A 16,606-nucleotide genomic window follows, 5' to 3' on the forward strand; every position below is an offset into this window, starting at 1 on the left:
CCAAACCTCCCTCCCAAGCCACCCCACATCCTCACATCCCCCAAATCAAGGTCTCCCATGTGGAGTCAGCAGACACTGAACCTAGGCAGGTCCAAGCCCCTTTCCACTGCACCAAGGCTGCGCAAGGCGTCACACCACAGGCACCGGATTCCCAAAAGCCTGTCCATGCACCAGGGACAGATCCCGATCCCCCTGCCTGGGTGCCCCCCAAACAGTTCGAGCCAAATAACCGTCTTCCGTATCCAGAGGGCCTAGTCCAGTCCCATGTGGGCTCCACGGCCACCAGTCCACAGTTCATGGGCTTCCACTAGTGTGGCCGGTCATCTCTGCACATCCTCCCATCATGATCTCGACGTCCTCCGCCTGCAGAATTCCTCCTCTCTCTCATCAATTGAATTCCCAGCGCTCAGCCTGGCACCTGGCCGTGGATCTCTGCATCTGCCTCCATCAGTCACTGGACAAAGGCTCTGTGATGACAGTTAGGGTATTCACTAGACCGGTCACCAGAGTAGAGCAGTTCAGGCACCCTCTGGACCGCTGCCAGCAGACCAAGGTGGGGTCATCCTTGTGGATTCCTGAGAGCCTCCCCAGCACCCTGCCTCTTCCTATTCCCATGATGTCCTCATCTATCATGGAATCTCCCTCCCTGGCCTCCCACTCTGTCCCTGTTCCAGCTGGACCCTCCCATTTCCCTATGTTCTCATCCCCCACTCCTCACCCCTGCCCCCAGTCCACTCATGTAGATCTCATCCACTTCTCCTTCACAGGGTCATCCATGTGTCCCTCCTAGGGTCTTTCCCTGTTAGCTAGCCTCTCTGGAGCTGTGGATTGCAGTCTGACCATCTCTAGTATCCACTTATGAGTGAGTACATACTATGTTTGTCCTTCTGAGTCTGGGTTACCTCACTCAGGATGGTATTTTTCTAGTTCCATCCATTTGTCTGCAAATTTCATGATGTCATGGTAATATAAGCATTTTTACAATATTAATTCTACCAACACGTGGTGCTGTCTTTCCATCTTCTAGTATGTTCTTCAATTTATTTTTTCAGTGCCTTGAAGTTTTCATTCTGGAAATTAATCCTGGGTAGTTTTTTTTGTTTTTGTTTTTTTGTAGCTCTTGTAAATGGGACACCCTCCCCCCTTGATTTCTTTTGTGATGAATTCATTGTTAGTCTAAAAAAATGCTACTGTTTTTTCTGTGCTAAATATATATATACATACACACACACACAGACATATATATATATAAAAATAGGTAGTGTCTCATGTCCATGCTGGCCTCAAATTTGCTATGTAGCTGAGGATGTCTTTGAACATCTGATCCTCCTTCCTCCATCTCCCAAGTATTGGAATTACAGGAGTGAGCTACCAAGGCCAGTTTATATTGTGCTAGGGATTGAACTCAGGGCTTGGCACATGCCAGGAAAGCAGGCTACCAACTGAGTTACAGTCCCCAGCCTCTGCATGATGATTTTGTGTCTTGTTACTGTGTTAAAAGTGTTTATCTGATGCAAGAGTTTTCTTTTTGAAACAACTTGTTAGGAGCTAAGAAGATGGTTCAATAGATGTGGTGGCTTGAAAGATAATGGCCCCCGACGGGAGGGGCACTACAGGAGGTGTGGCCTTGTTGGAGGACGTGTGTCACTGTGGGGTGGGCTGTGAGGTCTCCTATGCTCAAGCTACTCCCAGTGTCACAGACCACTTCCTGTTGCCTGCAGATGTAGGACTCTCAGCTCCTTCTCCAGCACCATGTCTGCCTGCATGCCACCATGTCCCACCATGATCATAATGGACTGAACCTCTGAAATATAAGTGAGCCACCCCAATTAAATGTTTTTCCTTTATGGGAGTTGCCGTGGTCATGGTGTCTCTTCACAGCAATAGAAACCCTAAGACAGGAGATAATGTTTACTAGTCTTTTTAATTGCTTACATTACAAATGTTAAATGCTTTGCCTTCATCAGCAACCCTGTGAGATAGGCCTAGTGTTGGATGAACTGGGTTTCTTTTTGTGCAAGGATAGGTACAAGGCCATTTGTGAAACCTAAATGTGTAGGGAGGTTGAGTACCAAAGTATGGGTGATGCCACAGAGGGGAGAAAACAATTGCATCAGAGTTCATCTTAATCTTTATTTGGAAAAGCACCCTATTAAAAGTTGAGTGACCTTTCAGTACTGTGGGTGTTGTTTTCAAATGTGACAGAGGAAGACAAGATTGGAAATCTGAAGATAAGAGAGGTAAGGACAAGAAGACAAAGTGAGATTGTAGAAGGAGCTGACTGGGTTAGATGAAACCAGAAAGTTGAGGATGGAGAGTATTTGTTGAGCAGAAATAGATGTCTCCTTGTTCTCTAGAAATGTGTATGCTAAGAAGTACGGGAGGAAGCCTTCCCTCCATCTCTGTCCCAGTCTGAACTCCTACTCTGAGGATATAATCTCATGTGTCCAAGAAGAGGCTGAACATCATGGGAAAACCCATGTTACATGGGACAAAGCCTGTGTGATGTAGGAGCCCAGAGCGAGAGGAGCACAGAGATGCTAAGCTCTCAGAATCAAGGAAGACTGTGGTGGTTTGAATAGGTCTGGTCCCTAGAGACTCATGTGTTTGAATGCTTAGCCCAAAGGGAGTGACACTATTAGAAGGTGTGGCCTTGTTGGAGTAGGTGTGACCTTGTTGGAGGACGTGTGTCACTGTGGAGGCAGGCTTTGAAGTCTGTGCTCAAGCTTCACCCAGTGTGGGACACAGTTGCTTCTGCTGCCTGCAGATCCAGATGTAGAACTCTCAGCTCCTCTAGCGCCACATCTGCCTGCACACCACCATGCTTCTCACCGTGACAATAATGGACTAAACCTCTGAACTGTAAGCCAGCCCCAGTTAAACTGTTGCTGTGGTCATGGTGTCTCTTCATAGCAATAGAAACCCTAACTAAGACAAAGACTTTGGCCCTTGCTTGACCAGGGATCTGTGGGGTCCAGATGTTGAGAGGCCCCTGTTGACATCTGAGCTGCAGATACAGAACATTCTTTCTCTGTTCTCCCAGTCATCAACTCTGCTGTGTAGCACTGAACACAGTTCTCTCTTAACTGCTGACTTGCTTTGCTCTCCTCCCACCGGGTTCCTAGGAGACGGAGTTCAGTCTGTTCGTGCTTATTCCGTTTCTGGACCATCTGTGATCCAAGGCACACCACAGCTGCTCAGAACTTGAGTGACTGATGTACTTCACCTCCTCTTCTTTACTGGTCTGTGGATTCTTTGCTCTTGGATTTCATTGTAAATACTAGTTCAGTATCTCAGCACAGAGCTGTGTTCCACACAGTTAAAAAGACCGGAGGAGGAACTGTGAGGTGCTTCAGAGGTCAAGGCACTTGCTGCACAAGCCTGGGACCCACATGTCAGTGGAAGGAAAGAACTGACTCCCCGTGCATGCCCACACATCACACACAGTTAAGGGATTGCCTTGAGCTTCACAAGAGACTTTGGATTTTTGAACAGTGTTGAGACTAAAAGACTCTGGGGACTTTTTTTTTTTTTTTTTTTTTTAAATATTTTTTTAATTAAGAGATTTTCTATTCATTTTACATACCAACCACAGATTCCCCTGTCCTCCCTCCTCCTGCCCCCCAGCCTTCCCTCCCCAACCCACCCCCCATTCCCACCTCCTCCAAGGCAAGGTTTCCCATGGGGAGTCAGCAGAGCCTGGTATATTCAGTTGAGGCAGGTCCAAGCCCTCCTCCCTGCACCAAGGCTGCACAAAGTGTGTCACCAGACTATGGGGACTTTTGAAGTTGGGCTAAATGCACTTTGCATTATGATGTAGCCATGACCCATATGGGTGACTGCGGGTGGTATGTGCTGGTTTGAATGAGAAATGTCCCCCACAGGCTCAGGTACTTGAACATTTGGTCCCCAGTTGGTGGACTGTTTGGGGAGTGTGGGGAGCCAGACTAATCCAAGGCTTTCTCAGAGGCCCCGATGAAAGCACAGAGGGAGCCTTACTTCTGTGTCTTTGTCCAGGAGTAGACTTGGCAAGGCTGGTCTAGGGCTGGAGCTAGTGCCTTGAGGAGCCAAGTTTGCAGTTTCTGGGGGACCCGACTCTTCCCCCCTGGGCTGTGGTTATCAGTCCTTAAGCAGCTGTGTCTGAGGTTCCTGGGTTCCCTTTGCCAACATTGTCTGATTTAGCTCAACGCTGACCTTGGCCATTGTCTTCCTCCATATAGTATAGATGATGCTGTACTTCCTAACAAACTTGCTCGACATAAGTCTCAGCTCATGCAAGACCGCCTGGTCCCAGCCATTGCTTTTGTTTTCTTTATTTCTCATCCCTGGTCCTCCCACTTGACACCTAGCTGCCTTGCTGTTTGGGAGCCTTACTCCTTCGGGTTTGGATCAGGGCGGGTTATGGAACTTTTGGAGTTAGAACCTTGCTGGATGAGGTGTGTACTGGGGCTCCGAGTGTTTATAATTTGCCCTCTGCTGTGTTTGTGGTTGAAGATGTGATCTCAGCTCCCTGCCATCATGCCAGCCAGCTGCCATGCCTCCCTACCATATGGACTCTATACCTCTGGAACCATAGACCCAAATAAAGCCGTCCTTAAAAACAACAATGAAACCACCAAAGAATGCAGATTCTTTTTGCTTCCATGATTCCTATCAATCTGTCATAAATAGGTCATAGTGTGGTGGTTTGAGATCGGCCTCCACAGCCTCACAAATGTGCATGCTTAGTCTCCAGTTGATGGGCTGTTAGGAGGTGTGGCCTTGTTGGAGGAGGTGTGTCACTAGGGGTAGGCTTTGAGGGTTCAGAAGCCCATGCCAGGCCGTAGTCTCCCCACTCCCACCTGTGGATCAGGATACAGCTCTCAGCTACTTCTCCAACATCATGCCTTCCTGTGTACTGCCATGCTCTCCACCATGATGATAATGGACTAACCCCCTGAAGCTGTAGCAAACCCCCAGTTAAATGTTTTCTTTTGTAAGTGTTGCCTTGGTCATGGTGTCTCTTCATAACAACAGACTGAAAGGATCAGGCAGACGCCATAACAGGCTGCTCAGTCTTCTCTCAGAGATCAGGCCTCAATTTCAGTTTCCTGAGACTTGAGCAAGCAGTCTCTGGGAGGGCCATGAACAAAAGACACAGTCCTTGCAGTAGCTCCCTTTCTGCATGTACTCTGACTGCTCAAGGTTCAGTCAGTTGTTTACTGTCTGGGACCCCTCACCAACTTAGAGCTACATGCATGGGTCAATGTGAAAGCCTGGGCCACTGAGCCAATCCCCACAGTCAGTACATGCTAGGCCAGCCAGCCTCCATGGCAGCTCAAGGACAAAGCCTGGGACTTGTCCAGGCCTGCCCAAAAATGGATAACTGTAACCCCCAACTAACCCTAGCCAATTAAAAGTTACTAACATATTGCCACTCACATAAACCAATCCTGAGTCTGTTCCTATGTAGTCTGTAGACCCCCAAGTCCACCTTGCTTTAAAAACTCTGCCCCATTGCTACTCAGGGTCTCTCCTGCTCTACTCCTGCGTCATACGGGCAGTCCCGAGTTAACTTGTAACAATACAAAGACTCTTTGCTTTTGCATTGGATTCAGTCTCCTGGTGGTCTTTGAGGGACTCTGGGTGCAACACAGAATACTAAGCTATGGAAGACAGACAGGAAACTAGTCCTAGCTATAAAAAAAAAATCTATATTATACAAAGAATATAGGATTAAGGACTAACACAAGGACCAAGTCAGAAGTAATAGCAATTATAATATAGAATTCATTTCTAATTACATACATATACCTTTTATACAGTTTTACATTTGTACCCTTGTTTTTAAGCGACAGTGTAAATATATTTAATCATATTCTCATAGTACTGGATCACTGAGTTTAAAACAGACGTCTCCCATCCTCCATAATTCAAGTTCTGGACAGGCCATCCACACCCCCTTTAGCAGGGTGTGTATAATAAAGGGGCAAATAAAGTCCAGCTGCGTTCCCCTGTAGTATCAGTGAAGACCCGCAGTCCCACTGCCCAGGCAGCTGTCTTGATCCTGTGTTGGCCAAATTGCAATCCTAGGACTTGCAGGAAACACACACAGCCAGCAGATGGCACTGTTTCTGCGATTTGATCCAAGCCGACTGCTGTGTCCTACAGGACTGGCTGACGGTTGAGTTTTGGTGTTCAAGGAAGGATTCAACATGATTGGTGTAAAGGGATATTATTCTCTCCTTCCTGTGTATAGAGGTTTTTTTTTTTTTTTTTTTTGGCTAGGACTAGTTTCCTGTGGCTCTCTTTCGTAGCTAGTCTGTTCTTTCCCTTGAGCTGTTTGAAATGTCTGTCCCTAAGACTCCCTCTTTGCTGCCCACAAAATCAATACCAATTCAGGATTCAGCTTTTATCATTAAAAAAATACTGTGGGGAAGAAGCCTTCTGATTCAGAAGATGCTTTATTGGAGTTTGTTACCCAGCTTGAAAGCCTGGAGTGTTAGATGCAATTTAATCATTATACATTTTGGGAGTCATAAAAATTATATTTTTTGAAGTTCTCATGTGCCTACTGCCTCTCCCTGCACTAATTACAAAAGATACCATCCTGCCTAGTCACATGGTTATGTCTCAGGTAAAAGTCTGACTCAGCAGTGCGGATTGCTATGAGTCCCAGGAAACTGGCATTCTCAGTTCCTGCAGACGGGCTCCCCAAATCATTAGTGCATTTTAGTCAGTGGTAAAGAATGGCAAGTCTCCCCCTTAAGGGCCCAGTCAAATGACATGCCGACTTTACTTCCTTCTCATTAACTACTTGTTAACTAACCATCCCTCCCAAGGGTAGATGCTAAGAAAGGGGCAAGGGGACAAGAGTTACTGAATTGAGCTGTCTTCAGTAGGGCAGGGACAGCGCAGTCCTAATGAGACCAAGGGATGGAGACTCAGCAGTGGGCATGGCGGAGTGGGGAGCGCAGCACAGGCAAGCTTTGACAAAGTCATCTACAAGAAGGCTTTGCAAGGAGGTTACAGTTTTGCTTGTTTTGGCTTCTAGACTGCAATGAGTTATGTCGCTGTTATTAATCTGTCAGAGAGCAGCATAAATGTGAATAGCCAGGGGCTTATATCTGCACTTTGGGAGTGTTGGTGTTGTAATGACTGCTTCCCACTGTAAGCAAAGCCGTCGCAATAGCTGTCACACTAACCTTTATCCTTCGAATCCTCTTGCATTCAAAATTCAATTATGGGCAGAGAAGACACTGTCAGCTTTATGACAGCGGCTGGTTCTCTAATCTTTATTCACTCAGCCCTCTGGATGTTAGAGCCTTGGAGGAAACTATTCAGGGGAAGTCTTGTGTTATCACAAAGCCTTGTTGTATCTCAAATTATGCCACAGAACCATAGTAATAAAAAGCACAGAAAACAGGAATGCCAGCTGGTGGAAAAGAGCAGAGGACCCAGAAGGAAGTCTGTACGGCCACCTAAGCATCCACAAAGGTATGGAAAGCACACATGGGGAAAGCCTTTGCAACAAATGGTTCTGGGAACACTGGGTATCTGCAGAAGAACGAATCTAGAACCGTACTCTCACCCTACACAAAAATCAATTCAAGATAGATCAAAGGACTTAAGAACACATGACTTTTGAAACCACTGGAAGAAAACACAGGGAAAGCACTCCAAGGTCCGGTGTAAAAGCAAGGGCTTTCTGGAAAAGGCTCCAGCAGTGCAGAATTGATAAATGTGATGGCATGAAACTAAAAAGCGATGCCAATGAAGGAATCTCCAGAGTGGAGAGGCAGGGGACAGAGTGAGAGCCTGTACCAGCTCAGTCTTTACCATGCCCACACAGGGGATTAGCATCTAGAATGTATAAAGAGCCAGAAAAATTAAATACCCGGACCAAACCATCTGACGGGTGAGCGGGCTATTGATTAGTTCTCAAAAGAAGACACAAATGGTCGACGAATACTTGAAAGGATGTCTGCCATCCTTCACCATTAGGGAAATGGAACTCAAAACTGTCTTGACACTCCATTTCACCCTATTCAGGATGGCTACTGTCAGGAAAACAGAAGGCAGCTGCAGCTGCGTGTGGTGATGCACACCTTTTTTTTTTTGTTTGTTTTTGTTTTTCGAGACAGGGTTTCTCTGTAGCTTTGCGCCTTTCCTGGAACTCACTCTGTAGCCCAGGCTGGCCTCGAACTCACAAAGATCCACCTGCCTCTGCCTCCCGAGTGCTGGGATTAAAGGCGTGCACCCGGTGGACTTCACTCACCGATGGTGGGAGTGTAAGCTAGTGCAGCCGTTTTGGAAGGCAGTATGGGGTTCTTCAAAAAGGTGAAAATAGAATTACCACGTCTCCACTAGACCACTCCTGATATGTGGGGGGCCGTGCAGCCTAGTTTTGGACCAGTATATGAGTGCTTGTCCACTGGGTCTCCAGATGAGGCACAGGGACAGTCTCACTGGGCAAGGAGCAGTGGACTTCGGGACAGTGCAGAATACTGCTGGGACCGCGTGGCCTACACACTTTCTTCTCTCTCATTGATGATTTCCTTGGTGGTTTTAGTGTCACTTTGTCAATCTTGCATGGGACAGATGTGAGCATTCCTGGAAACCCCATTTTTTCTTGAATATCTTCCCCTAAAATCCTTCGGGAGCTGATACTTCTCAGGTTTCTTGTCTGGGGATGCCAGCTGTTACTTCAGACCCCGGGAGCTGTTCTGATTCAGTGCTGACAGGATGGGAGGAAGATCACCCCTATTTCTGTAAATATGTTTTGATGATATTGTTGTTCTTGAAAATGTGTGACTATGTCAATCACCTTTTAGTTTTGTAAAGACAGGATGTACCTGGCTCAATATTTGGCCAAGCTAGCAAAATGATAAGTTGTTTTTGGTTTAAATATGTTTTGATGTAAATGTTGGGAGAAAACATATTTGACATGTTTGTTTTTGATGGAGGTTAATGTTGGAGGATGAGAAAAACTTGCTTTTTATTATGGAAAAACATGCTTGTTTTTGATGTATAAATAAAGACAGCTGGAACTGTTCAGGGCTGGCCACTTGCGTGAATCTCATCTGGTAGTTGGACAGTTCATTTCTTCATGCTGACGTCCCTTCCCCATCTCAGGATTGAACCCAGGCTGTGGCGGGACTGTGGCTCTGATAGATAGATAACCAAAGGACTCTGAGTTGACATACCACAGAAGTACATGTGTGTCTGTGTTTATTGTTGCAATAGTCACAGTAGCCAAGAAATGGAATCAACTTAAATGCCCACAAATGGATGAATGGCTAAAGAAAATGTACATATATACCATGCAAACCTTTTTCAGTAAAGAACAATGAAATCAGGGTGGAGAGATGGTCCAGTGGTTACGAGTGTGTACTGCTCTTGTAGAAGACCTGAGTTCAGTCAAGTGGTTCACAATTGCCTATAACTCCAGCTCCAGGGGTCGCATGCCCTCTTCTGGCCTCTGTGGGCACTGCACTCACATGCACATACCTGCCTCACACATACACACGTAATAATAATAATAATAATAATAAAAAACTTTAAAGAAGAATGAAATCATGACATTTACAGGAAAATGAATGGAACTAAAGACAAATGCTAAGCTAAGTAAGCCAGACACAGACAAATGCCAAGTATTTTCTCTCATATTCATAATCTATAGTTGAAATTTATATTAAAATTATTGTTAAATTTAGATAAATATTGATAGATGGATCCATATGTATGTACAGGTCATTAACTATAAAGGGGCCATGAGAGGGAAGGAAGAGATCTAAAGTGGAGGGTAGAAAAGAGAACAATTGAATGTATGTGACAAGAAGCCAAAGGGGGGGCTGTTGGGGGAGGAGGGACATGGAGAAGAGGGGATGTAAGTAAATTTGTTGCAATTCTGGGTTTGATCCCAGTTTTTGGCACCAAAACATGAGTTTTGCAACTCTGGGAAGAGGTATCCTGGGCACTTGGGAATCAGGTGATGGCTGGAACTACGATGAGACAGCAGCCCTGGAGGGCGAGGTATTCCAGAGGCCGCCAGCTGGGAATCGCTTAGGACAGCTCTGGGGGCTGGAGGGCGAGATATCCCAGATACCTCAAGCTGCTTAGGGCAGCTCTGCCCTGGAGGGGAAGTTTTTCTGACTGCTTGGGAGAGTCAGGCCTGGAACTGCCTCAGCAGGGAAGGGTATCCTGACTGTTGGAGGGAGTCAGGCTATACCTGGTATGACGGGAGCTGGTCTCCCTGCAGGATATAGCAATCCTGCTTCTCTCCTGGAGTACTGCTACAGCTGAGCTTTGCTCAGCCTCCACATAAGGGGGCTTCTGAGGAAAGCTCTGTTTCTTCTCTGGCCTAAGATGTTGCTTCTTTTGCTTCACTCTGCAAAAGGGGAAACCCCTGCAGAAATGTAGCAATCTCCTCCGGCTCTGGAGCAAAGTGTTACTTTTTCAGCTTTCCCTGGCTCTGTCCACCGAGGGACGTTCCAACAAGGATCTTATGTTCAGCTCCTCCTTGTACTGTCCACTATGGGACATCTCAGCAAGGATCTTCTGTTCGCCATGAGTGAAGATCTTTACACCCAAAACTCTTTTGAGAAAGAGATTTATTTGGGAAGGAGGGGTCCGGGAGAGTAGCTTCCTCTACCAGGGTGGAGAGAACAGCTCACAACTGGCCAGTTAGGATGGTTTATATAGGATGTCTTGGGGGCAGAGTCAACCAGTGATTGGTTAGGTTTTTTTTTCTGCCCAGGGAATGGTCAGTTTTGTGGGCTAGGGGCAGAGATGGCCCTGATTTCAGAGCCAAACTGTGTTTCTTTCACTGGCCTTTCTTGGCTTTTTGACACTACTTCTAAGTCCAGGGGACATTTCTTTCACTGACTCTGATTCTAGGAACCAAGAGTGTTATTTTGGTACTAGTTTCAGAGTAAGGGCATGTTTCCTTGGTTCTGGGTTTGGGGATAAAGTGTTCATCTCTCTGGCTCAGGTCCCAACCCCAGGCTGTGTTTCTTTCCCTGGTCCTGGGCCCCAGGGCCCGGGTGCTACCTTTCTGCTTTGTGATTTGTTGGTTTCACAAGTCACCAGGGGCAGAGATGGCTCTGATCTCACTGAGCCCAGGACCAGGGTGCTACTCTGTGATTGGTTGATTTCACAAGTCAGTTGGCCAGGGGCAGAGATGGCTCTGATCTGACTGAGCCAAACTGTGTTTCTTTTTGCCCTGATTGGGCCATCTTTCCCAGTTCTGGGCTCCAGGGTCGGGGTCGATTTCTTTAGTCAGCCCCCTTTCCCTACAGGGGGTATCATTAGTTTTGTCAACTAGACAAACTGGAGTCATCCGGGAAGAGGGGACCTCAGTTGAGAAATGCCTCCATCCGATGGGCCTCTGAGCACTCATGTCTGTGGGGCATTTTCTTGATTGATGATTGATATGAGAGGGCATGGCCCACTGTGGGCGGTGCCATCCCGGGGCAGGTGGTCCTGAGTTATATTAGAAAGCAGGCCGAGGGTGCTGTGGAGAGCAAGCCGGTAAACAGTGTACCTCCATGGCCTCTGCTGCTTTTTCTGCCCCAGGTTTCTGCCCTGGAGTCCTGCAGCTTCCCGATGGCGGACTGTAATCTCTAAGTGGAGAGTCATCCTCTCCTCCCTCAAGTTGTTTGGTCACATGTTTTATCACAGCAACAGAGAAACAAACTACGACAGGTGGTAAGAAGGATGGGGAGGACACTGGAGAAGGGATGAATGAGAACAAATAGTGTGGATGTGTGAAATGCGTGATGAAACCCACCAAGGTCAGTGACATCACTTTGTGTACTAATTTTTAATTTTTAGTAAATAAAAGGAACCAGGAGATAAACTCTTTTAAAAAAATTTCTTATTTTTACTTTTTGTGTGGATATTTTGCCTGCATGTGTGTCTACATACCATGTGTGTGCTTGGAACCTTTGGAGGTCAGAGTCCCCAGACCTGAGTTACAGCCTGTGAGCCACCATATGGGTGCTGGGAATTAAACTCAGGTCCTTTGGAAGAGCAGCCAATTCTCTCAACTGCTGGGCAGCTCTTCAGCTGCCAGGGAAACTTTTAAAAAAGTACTAACGTGGGAGTTATTACTCAGACAACCCCGGCCCTCTCTGTAAGCAAAGCCGATCTTTGGTACTTCGGGGCTCTTGAACCCACAGATTTTAGCAATGGTACTAGAGGGAAATCTGCAGCATTTAAAGTTGCATGGACATGTTCTCACTGGAATGTTAGAAGACTTGGACCCGGCAGTCCCGAGCAAGGAGGCTCTATGGCTTTGGCCGGGGAGTGAGGCTTCTGATTCTGCTCCACCGGGAACATAGTTAATGACAGAGACAAGCAATGGGTAGGTATTTATTTCCCTAAAGCGTTTAAAAAGATTTCAGAGTCGAGGGAGAAATGGCATGTACTTGTTTTTATAAGGAATAGTGCCATGAAAACATCGGCTTTGTCAAGTAGGTTAGTGGCCTGTAATCCCAGCACGAGGAAGGTGGAAGCAGGAGGATTGCCATGAGTTTGAGGCCAACTTCTGCTATGGTATGAGAACCTACCTTAACGCATAAAAATGTGCTGGAGAGATAGCTCAGCAATTAAGAACATTTGTTCTTACAGAGGCCCAGGGTTCTATTCCCAGCACCCACATGGAGGCTTACAACCATCCCTAACTCCAGGTTCAGGGGATCTGATGCTCTCTTCTGACCTCAGGCACCAGCACACATGTGATAGAAAGGCACATGTGAACAAAACACATAAAATTAAATAAACCTAAAAAATACATTAAAAAGCAAAACAACAACAAAAAACAAAAGCAAAGCCATCCCATGCAATGAAGTCATTAGATGTTGGAGGATTGTCCAGTTACCTTAATCTATGAAATTCTGGCCTTATAAAGGACTTAAATATAGAGCTATTTAAGATAGCTGTTTGCAGAATTGTGTGCTTATCTCAAGGAAACCAGAGCCTTATTAGACAAAGAGTAAGTCAATGTCCTTGTGATGGTCTGAGCACTTGGCTTGGAGTCAGCAGATCTGGACATTCTAGTCAACTTTCCTGTAGACTGTGTGGAAGTCACTTAAAATGCATACTTTCTTGTGATGATGATAATAATTCGTGGATTCCTGACTGTGCCAGGCATTGCTGAATCTAAATGCCTTATTTTGCTCATGAAAATCCCAAAACTTAGATATTATTACCTCTTAAAAAAATTTTTATTGATTCTTTGTGGATTTCACATCATACATTCCAATCCTACTTAGCTCCCTGTCTCCTCAAATTCACCCTCTGCCCTTGCAACTTCTCCCTCCAAAACAAAACCAAATTTAAGAGAAAGACCAAAAGCCAGGCAAAACAAAGAAATAAAACAAAAATAAAAACAAAGGCAAACAAAAAAGAAGAATTTTGTTGTGGCAGCTGTAGAGCGACTGGTTGAGACACACATTTTACCCTTCATCTGCTCATCTTTATTTGCAAGTGTTCATTACCATGAGTCCTTGGTCCAGCTTGAGGCTTCTGGTTTCTGCTATACCACCAATAATGGGCTCTCACTGGGGTTCCTCTTGGATAGCCTGTTCTTGTCCCATGTTCGCTCCTTTCATATGCTCCAACAGTTCACAAATTTGGTGGATGTTGGGGTGGGCTAACTCATAACTGTGGTTCTGGGCGTGGGTGGTAGCTGGGTTGGTCAGCTCACTAGCTTTCCCTCATTGTCACTACTTACAGGAAGATGAGGCTCAAACCAGTTGCTGAGGCATGTATGTAACGTACTTCCTTATGAGCCAACCTGGAGTCTGCCTGAGGGTGTGGTGATATATTGTGTACTCCAATATATTGTGTACTCTAATAAACTTATTTGGGGTCAGAGAACAGAACAGCCACTAGATTAGATATAGAGGCCAGACAGTGGTGACACACACCTTTAGTCCTATCACTCAGGAGGCAGAGATCCATCTGGATCTCTGAGTTCAAGGCCACACTGGAAACAGAGCCAGGCATGGTGGCACACACCTTTAATTCCAACACTTGAGATCTCATGCCTTTGCTTGGGAAACACACATGCCTTTAATCCCAGGAAGTAATATGGAAGGAGACAGAAAGATGTGTGAGACATGAGGAAACAGGAACTCAAACTCTTTAGACTGAGGATTTCCTGGAGGTAAGCTAGTGGTAGCAGCAGTTCAGCTGAGACCCTCAGGGGTGAGGACTCAAAGGCTTTCAGTCTGAGGATTTGTGGAAACAGGATCGGCTGAGGAGTTGGCAAGGTGAGGTTGGCTGTGGCTTGTTCTGCTTTTCTGATCTTTCAGCTTTCATCTCAATATCTGGCTCTGGTTTTTGTTTGTTTGTTTTTTGTTTTTTGTTTTTCAAGACAGGGTTTCTCTGTGTAGCTTTGCACCTTTCCTGGAACTCGCTGTGTAGACCAGGCTGGCCTCGAACTCACAGAGATCTGCCTGGCTCTGCCTCCCGAGTGCTGGGATTAAAGGCATGCACTACTACTGCCTGGCTTTTTTTTTTTTTTTAATTAATAAGACCTTTTAATATTCATGTTACATGAGGGCCTAGCAACAGGCACTGTCAGAGGTCTTGATCATGCCCAGCCAATGAGGGACGACCACACAGTGTCACTGGATCGGGAAGCAGCATGGGTGCTGGAAGGAGGGTACACAAGGCTTTCCCTGTTACTGATGAATAAAGGAGTCTGCTGTTTGCCTTTCACCTGACTCCTGGTGTCTGTGTCATTGATGCTTTGCCTTCTCACCCCCTCCCCCAGGGAGCTGTTAGGACCCAGCAACAACTGTCCAGATGAGCTCTCCAGCACTGTCTGGGCTAGTTCACCTAACGCAGCCTACAGCAGGGAGCTGGGGGCCAGTTCTCCTGCCCTAGGGCCCTCAGATCCGGGTCCCCCTCACTCATATCGCCAGGGCCAGCTCTACTGTTTTGCCCAGGTGCAGGGCCCTCCCTCCTGATTGATGTAGGGGACATATGGTGTGTGTGTGTAGGGGTCAGCTCTCTTGCGCTCACACCCTTAGGGGGTGTGCTGTACAGATCTGAAGCCGAGGCTGCTTTCTGGAGCACTGCAGCAGGTGAGGGTCAGGGTTAGCTCTCCTGCTCTTGTGACCCCAGGGCCAGCTCTCCCACCTGCTGCAGGTGGTAATGGGTGACTGGGGGAGGGCATCTTTCCCTCACCCATGCCAACACATGGCAGTTGCGGGGGAGGGGGTGGTGGTGGTGGTGCAGAGTCAGCTCTCATGAACTCATGCCCTCACAGTCAGCTCAACTGCATCCCCTGACCACAGGGTCAGCTTTGGAGTGCTTCCTAGGTGGGGTACATGCCTATGGTGAGAGGTGGGGCCAGGGGTGAGTGCTTCCTTGAGGGGTAGGGCCAGTTTGCATGCTACAATATCCAGCAAGGGGCAGGACCAGCCATCTCGGCCAGCGAAGAAGGTAAGCTGTCTCAGCACAGCCTGGTTCCAATGATCCTGTGTTAACACCAGTCATGGACATCACCACAGATCCCAGCTGCAGCAGGACCACAGATCCAGACATGGCCCTCGGCAACAGCTTCGTCCCAGACACCACCATGGCCTGGAGGCAGCACAGGCCTCGCAGATCAGCATGGCCCCAGCAGCAGCATGGCCCCTGGGCTTCAACATGGTCCCAGGTGGCTGGCCAGACCCTGGGCATCTGCAGAGCCCTCGGGGGCAACTGGAGCCACAGACACCACCCCAGACCCTGGCCTCTGCAGGGTCACAGACCCAGACTTGGCCCTAGGCAGTGGCACGTGCCCGGATATCTCCATGGCTCCAGGTGGCAGCACCAGCCACCCAGATCAGCATGGCCCCAGGCACGGCATAGTTCTTAGACACCAACATGTCCGAGGTGGCCAACCAGACCCCAATCATGGCCTTTGGTGACAACAGGAGCGCCGGACATCAACTCAGATCCTGGCTGTTGTAGGGCCATGGACCCAGACATGGCCCTCTGCAGCAGCCCTGGCCTATATAACACCAAGGCCCCTGGTAATAGTGTAGTCCACTCAGATCAGGATGTCCCTGGTGGCAGCATGGCCCTCGGATGCCTTCATGGCCACAGATGGTAGGCCAGACCACAGGCACCTGTATGGCCCCCAGTGACGACAGAAGCCGCAGACACCACTCAGGCTCCCTTGGCTGCTCCATGGCCCAGGATCAAGAGCTGGCCCTTGGTCACAGCCTAGGCACAGACATCTCGCGGGATTCGGGTGGCCAGCTGGGCCATTCGCATGAGCCGGTTCCTCACCACCCTCACCTTTCTGGATCTGCCTTTCTCCCCAGACCACAAACCATTCCGCCTCTCCCTCTCTTCCACCTCCCCACCCTGTACTCACCGCAACAGTGCCCAACTGCCCGGCACCCGGGCTTTTGGTTGCATCATAGGTGGGACTTGGTTCAGTACTGCCAGCCACAAGGGATGGTGTAGAGCTGTTCTCTTTCCTCTCTCCCATGCCCGGGCCTACAGACCTCGGGGCAGCACTTGGCACGATGGTCTGGTGTGTGTGGGGGCACCATCTGTGTCCATTGCCCATTACCCCCACCTGGGCGGGGCCACCGCTATCATCTTTATTATTGTTATT

Source organism: Peromyscus californicus, unplaced genomic scaffold (genome assembly GCF_007827085.1).
Source record: "Peromyscus californicus insignis strain IS unplaced genomic scaffold, ASM782708v3 Scaffold_5__1_contigs__length_169319896, whole genome shotgun sequence".
Taxonomy (NCBI): domain Eukaryota; kingdom Metazoa; phylum Chordata; class Mammalia; order Rodentia; family Cricetidae; genus Peromyscus; species Peromyscus californicus.